We start from the raw sequence: 6,123 nt of genomic DNA, 5'->3' as shown, positions 1-6,123 counted from the left end.
CAGGGGACCACAGAGCAGGTCTGTTCTTGAGTATTCTGTATCTCTAAGCATTTCAGCATCAGATGCACACTAATATCTCCAGGTCACTTGCCTGCTTGCCATCCGCATAGTTCCCCTCTTGGGGAACCCAGCCCAAGTGTGCTTTCTGTCAACCAACGGGAACGATGGGCTTGGTCTTGGTCTACTGTCAAGGCAACAGTGGTGCCATATGCCGCTGTCTCAGCATCCCGATAAATCTCTTTCCCCTTCCCTTTCTGTTTTGCTCACTCTCATTTCTCTCTTTCTCTCAAAACCCATATTGTCTCTGGATGCTGAGTTTTTTTTTTTTTTTTTTTGTCTCCACTTCTCCACCTTTTCTTTGGTCATCGGTCCCTCTGTCCTTTTTTCCACCCCCTTTCCTGGGTCAGCAATGTCATGGCTTTGTGAAGTGCTATTTGTAAAGACGACAAAGATAAATTGAGAAAGATAATACACACATTTATTGTGAAGTCGTCTCCTGGGCCGGGGACGTACAGAAGTCCCATAACGCGTGTAGGGATGCAACCGAATGCTAAAAAGTATTAAGTCAGTTCATTCAGTTGGAAAAACAAGACTGTAACTTCTTACTGACAATGTTGAGAACATACGTCCTTCATTTTCCGACCGACATGTTCTTCACAAGCAAACGCCTTCCTTAAGCTAAGACTGTATCTTTGTCGTTTAGTTTTAATGTTTTTGCTTTGTTTTGTATTGGAGGGCGTGGGACGATCTCAGGCAAGAAACTCAGTGACGCTGAAGTGTAAATGTGAACCATTTTAATGGAAACTTCCATACTCTCGTCGCGAAAATTACTGCTTTACCAGATGTAAAGTCTTTTTTTCCAGTAATTATCCATCACACTGACAACTTTCTGAATAAATGCAAGAATGGATTTATAAAATCTCTCTTTGTAATTTTTGTTCTGTTTACAGCGCCCCCGGCACTGATTGGGACCCATCTCAAGGGCAGTTCCTCCACGTCTCCCATCCTAGCTCCGTTGTTTTGTGGTTATTTTTGAAACGGTCGCTTTGCTGTTAAACTAGACGATACACTTGTGAATTACTGATATGACAGTTACTGACACCTCGTCTTAGCCTCTTAGGCTTGGCGAGTTTTTAGCGACATCACTGATACGATTTCGAATACTGGTAAAACTGACAATATATGTGAACCACTGTAGAGAAATACAGAATGACTTCTTATGGATTAGTTTAAAGGCAATATTTTATTTTATTTTATTTTTGTAGGGGGAGGTAATTAGGTTTATTCATTTATATTTAGAGGAAGGAACTGGGGATTGAACCCAGGACCTCGTGCATGGCAGGCATGCACTCTACCACTGAGCTATACCCTCCCCTCAAAGGTTTTTTTTTTTTTTTAAACTCATTTATTTATCTTTGGAGGAGGGACTGGGGATTGAACCCGGGACCTCTTGCACGCTAAGCATGCGCCCTACCACTTGAGCTATACCCTCCCCAAAGGCAATGTTTTAAAGAAAATTATTTTATCCTCCCTGCTGGGTCATAAGGCATGGGTATTCTGTGTGTCTGCCTTCTCTTAGGCCTTTTCAGCTGATGGGGAAGAGTCTTTGTGACAATGACCCAGATGTAAATATTCCTGACCGCTGTCACCAATACCTACCCTACTTTTCATTCCTCTCTCTTGTCTTTTGTGCCAGAGTCACTGGGATATTTTAGGATTATATTAAATTGTGGATGCAAAGCATTAGACATTTTTACACTAATTATCACATATGGCTACTGGAGAAAAGTTACTAGGCAAAAATACACAAAACGACACATACTATAAAAATCACCTTGAATGAGGTGTGGATAACCACTCCTACGGAGCTGTTGTTGGATCTTCTTACATTTCCTGTAACTTTAAACATTCAAGCAAAAATGGGACGTGCCATGCATGTCGTGAGAGTAATTTTTGCTTTCCCTTCAGTGTTGCAAGCTGGGCTGTCCTCTGTTCCCTGACATCATCGTTTTTAATGGCCAAGTTAATCCTGGGTTTGGCGTCCACGATGTTTCCACCATGTCCTAATGGTTGTACTCAAGGTTGCTACCCAAGTGGTAAACGGACCACTCCTACCGGCTACTCTCTGTGACACCACATAGCTGGAAATCAGAATGCCCTGTAATGCTCACGGGAACACGTGATTTATGAAATCCTCAGCAGAGGAAGCACGAAAGAAGCAGATTAAAGAAGGAATCAAAATCCAAGGTGCGGGATCTGAATTCTGCATCAAGTCCAAACACTACCAAATGATATTTGATTCCCTCAACAATTACGTTCCTAGAAGATTCAATCTCAAGTACACAGTCATCCCTCAGTATTGGTGGAGGATTGGTTCCAGAATCCTCCTCTCAAATGCCAAAATCAGGAGATGTTCAAGTCCCACAGTGGGCTCTCTAAATCCATGGTTCCACATATGTGGATTCAACCAACCACGGATCCTGTACCACTGTGGTATATATTGAAAAAAATCTGAGTGTAAGTGGATCCCTGCATATCAAACCTCTGTTGTTCATGGGTCACCTGTCTGTCTGTCTGTCTATCTAACTGTCTATCTATGTATCTATCTATCTATACACGTATATACACACAAATACATATATGTATTTATAAGTTTTTATGTATATAGTCGTATAAAATATATACGCACTTATATATCTAAATTCTTCTGTATATATTGTATTTAATGTCACCCCAGCCCGAAAAGTCAGAGTGACAATAGGGAACAGTATTTCCTCAACAGCCAAGTTGATATAGTTATTATCTATTACCCTTTTACTATGTGCCAGGCATTTTCTTCCTACGGTAAATAATTTCATTGTCTTTGAGAAGTCACCAAGGTGCCATATTATCATCATTCCTCCTTTTAGAGTCAAGGAGACGGAGGTTGGATCAAAGATACATTTGCCCAGGGCTAGCTGAGTTGCTGATAGCTCGTAATCTGATTTCCAAACCAGCGTTCCTCAGCACAGTCTTGACATTGCGAAAGAAAGAAACACAAGGAAGTAGAGATGCCTTGGAAGTTTCCATTCAATTAAAGTTGCCTCTAAACATTTTTTCACCCTGTGCCACGGTGGCTGATGTACAGCGGCAATCCGCAGTCGAAATGTATCATCAAATGACGTTCTTTACGATATAGAAATAACATACGTAGGATCATTTTATCAGGCAGGTTCCATGAAAGTCACGTGTATTTTGCCTTCCAGGGTACCTACAGGTCATGTTTGGAGATGGTAACCTTCATTTTATTCTCTAGATTTTTTTTTTTTTTTTTTTGCATACGTGACCTGATTTAGGTCAACCTAAATCAAGAGATTCTCTCAAATAATTAGGACTGGCATGCTTTTATTTAAGAATAAATTTTGGATTCATTAAATGACAGGGCAGAGAAAACCACTTTGCTAACTGAACACATGATTCCATGCAAACACATCTGAAATCAAAGGAGATGAAATAGTGTGCAAGGAGAGGAAGTGGCCTCCTTTCTCCAGAACTGTTTTAGAAAGTGTATGAGTTGCACTCTGCAGGAACGCCTGCAGTGAAGCCTTCCTGCCGCCTGGCCGGCCGTCTGCTCCCACTCCCCTGGACTCCCGCCCGTCCTCATCCTGGGCTGTGAATCCGTCCCCCGGCCCCCTCCCCACGGGGCCAGGACAGCTGCGGCAGAGAAAGAACGCTCATCTGTGAAGCCCTTCTGCAGATAAACACTCTTCATTTATGAACGATTTAATCCTTTGATAAAAGCTCACTTTGTTAAGTGGCTTGGCTTTCCAAAAAAACAGCCCACACGGATATTTGCATGAGTCCTTTAAAGACTATCAGACGACATGGGATGGCTATAAAAATATTGTGTCGGGCTTCTGGTAAACCTACGCCCTAACTATTCCTACCGGGGATGGGAAAAGATGGCCCAGCTCTGGGGGTTGAATTAGCTGTGCGGATACGTAAGTCTTCCATGTGGATCCATTTGAATGCAATGTGCATGATGGCATTATTATTATTTCACAACTCGTCAACATGAAGGTTCTTTTCCATTGAAACTAGGAGACTAGTAAGAATGGGTACGCAAAATAGGAACAGTCTAACCCATACACCGAATGGGGTCACTGGAACACGATTTCACTGGAAATGGAGGCTCTGCTGTCTCCTTGTTGCAGTAAGGCAGTTAATATGAAGCCCCGCACGGATCGTGTGCGACCATCTCGTTGGCACCGCATTTACAGTGCCTGTGGGTCTTTTAAGCCTCAGTGATGGCGCTAAGAGCTTCGATATTTCAGTGTAGTGCACGTGCTATGCCAAAGACGAGCGTTCTTGCTCATTGTGTATCTGGAGAGAAAGGGAGGGGGGAGATTGCTAGGAAATGCCAAAGTGATTTTTCCAGTTAAAAGAGAATTCACACCTGATGAGCTGGTTTTTTCTTTTCTTTGGGGAATTGCAAGAGACCAGCAGCAACATAGACCTTAAAATGCAACCAGACATGAAGCAAAATGGGAACGTAAAAAAAAACTAAGAGAGGTCATGAAACAATCACATTCAAAATACACAAAAATGAATCTTTCCAGATCCTCTTTATAACGATACATAGAAAGATGGGACTCCTGTAGAAAACCAGCATGTTTTAAATTAAAAGTAAGAGGTTAAGGGGCAAGATGTGACAGAATCACTGGCCAAAATGAACCAAGATGAGGGGCCTTCTGGAACGGAAGAAAAGACAGCTTTCAAGGAAGTGGATATCGGGAAACAGACAACAGTGATCATGCACAGATGCCAGACAAGCCATTTGAGACCGACTACTTCCCAAGCTTATTGTGTTGAGAATGTTTTCCAGCCATTAGCCAGGGAAAGAGAATCCAGGAAGAGCCCAGAAAGCTTCTCTGAATCTCAGGAGACCAAGGCAGGTAGGGTTCTCGGGAGAGACAACCAGAAAAGAGGTGGTTTCCCGCAGAGAGAAGAATGGAGGTCTGCAGAGAATCCCCCCACATTGTCAGCTGAGTAAATAGCAGTGCTTGTCTGTGAGGAAGCAGCTACTCAAGAGTCTCAAGAATCTCAGAAAAGACATTTTCCCCCTCACCTTTTGTGTTTTATTTTTTTTTTACTAAATATTGCAGTGTATTTTTAAAAAATGAGGCCAAGAGAAATACCAGAAGAGAAGATGAGAAGGAATATTTCCCAGAGATCACCCAGGACTGGGACTGGTTTCTGCTCCAACCTGGAAAAAACCTCGTGGGATACTGGATATGATGCCCAGAAGGGTTCTGCCTCATTAAGTCATAATTAGCCTTTACCTGACAACCACTCTAGTGCAGTCTAACAAATCTTAACAGCAAGAGGTAAAAAAAAAAATCAAACTGTGTCTGCATGATTTAAGTGGGTGTCCCAGAACAAACACCAGTGGTATCTATAGGAATCCAAAAATATTCAGCGTCCAACAAGGTCAAATGCACAGTGTCCAGCATCCAATCGAAAATATTTCATAAGACGTAATCAGTAGACAGAAACCAAGTGTGTTTCTTATATGCTGTCTACAGAGACCAAATCCAGAATGCAGTTTATAAAAAAAAAAATACCTTTGACCATTGCATCAAAAATACAGACTACATAGGGCCAAATTTAACAAAAGATTTTAAAGACCTGTGCATTGTCAACTGAAAAAAAATTCCTGAGAAATATACAATGTTAAGAGTCAGTATTGTTAAGATATTATCTTCAGATCCACCTATATATTCAATGAAGTATCCGTCAAATTCCCATCAGGATTTTGGGTAAAAGAATGATAAGTTGAATTTGAGATGCCTTTGGAGATACAAGAACCTAGCTTGGTTGTGATGACTTTGGAAAAAAAAAAAGAATAAAGTTGAAGAACACACTTGACCTGGTTTCCAGCCGTATTTTAAAGCTACCATAATCAAGACAGGATGCTGTCGCCAACAACACAGACAAATAAATCAGCGGAACAGAACACAGCATCCAGAAATGCACACACACGTATGAACAACTGATTTCTGAAAAGTTGTTCAAAGACTATTGAGTGGGAAAGGACAGTATTTTAAGCAAATGATATTGGAGCAGATATGCAAAAAAAAAAAA

At 41.5% G+C, this 6,123-nt stretch overlaps 1 non-coding gene across 1 annotated transcript; it reads right to left on the bottom strand.

Moving 5' to 3' along the window:
- Positions 1 to 1,300: 1,300 nt before the first annotated feature.
- TRNAG-GCC (transfer RNA glycine (anticodon GCC)) lies at positions 1,301 to 1,372 on the bottom strand. Its single transcript has one exon. It is a non-coding gene; the product is annotated as a tRNA-Gly (tRNA).
- Positions 1,373 to 6,123: the final 4,751 nt, after the last annotated feature.

This window comes from Camelus dromedarius, chromosome X (genome assembly GCF_036321535.1).
Source record: "Camelus dromedarius isolate mCamDro1 chromosome X, mCamDro1.pat, whole genome shotgun sequence".
Classification (NCBI taxonomy): Eukaryota; Metazoa; Chordata; class Mammalia; order Artiodactyla; family Camelidae; genus Camelus; species Camelus dromedarius.
This window is presented reverse-complemented; position numbering and strand designations above follow the sequence as displayed.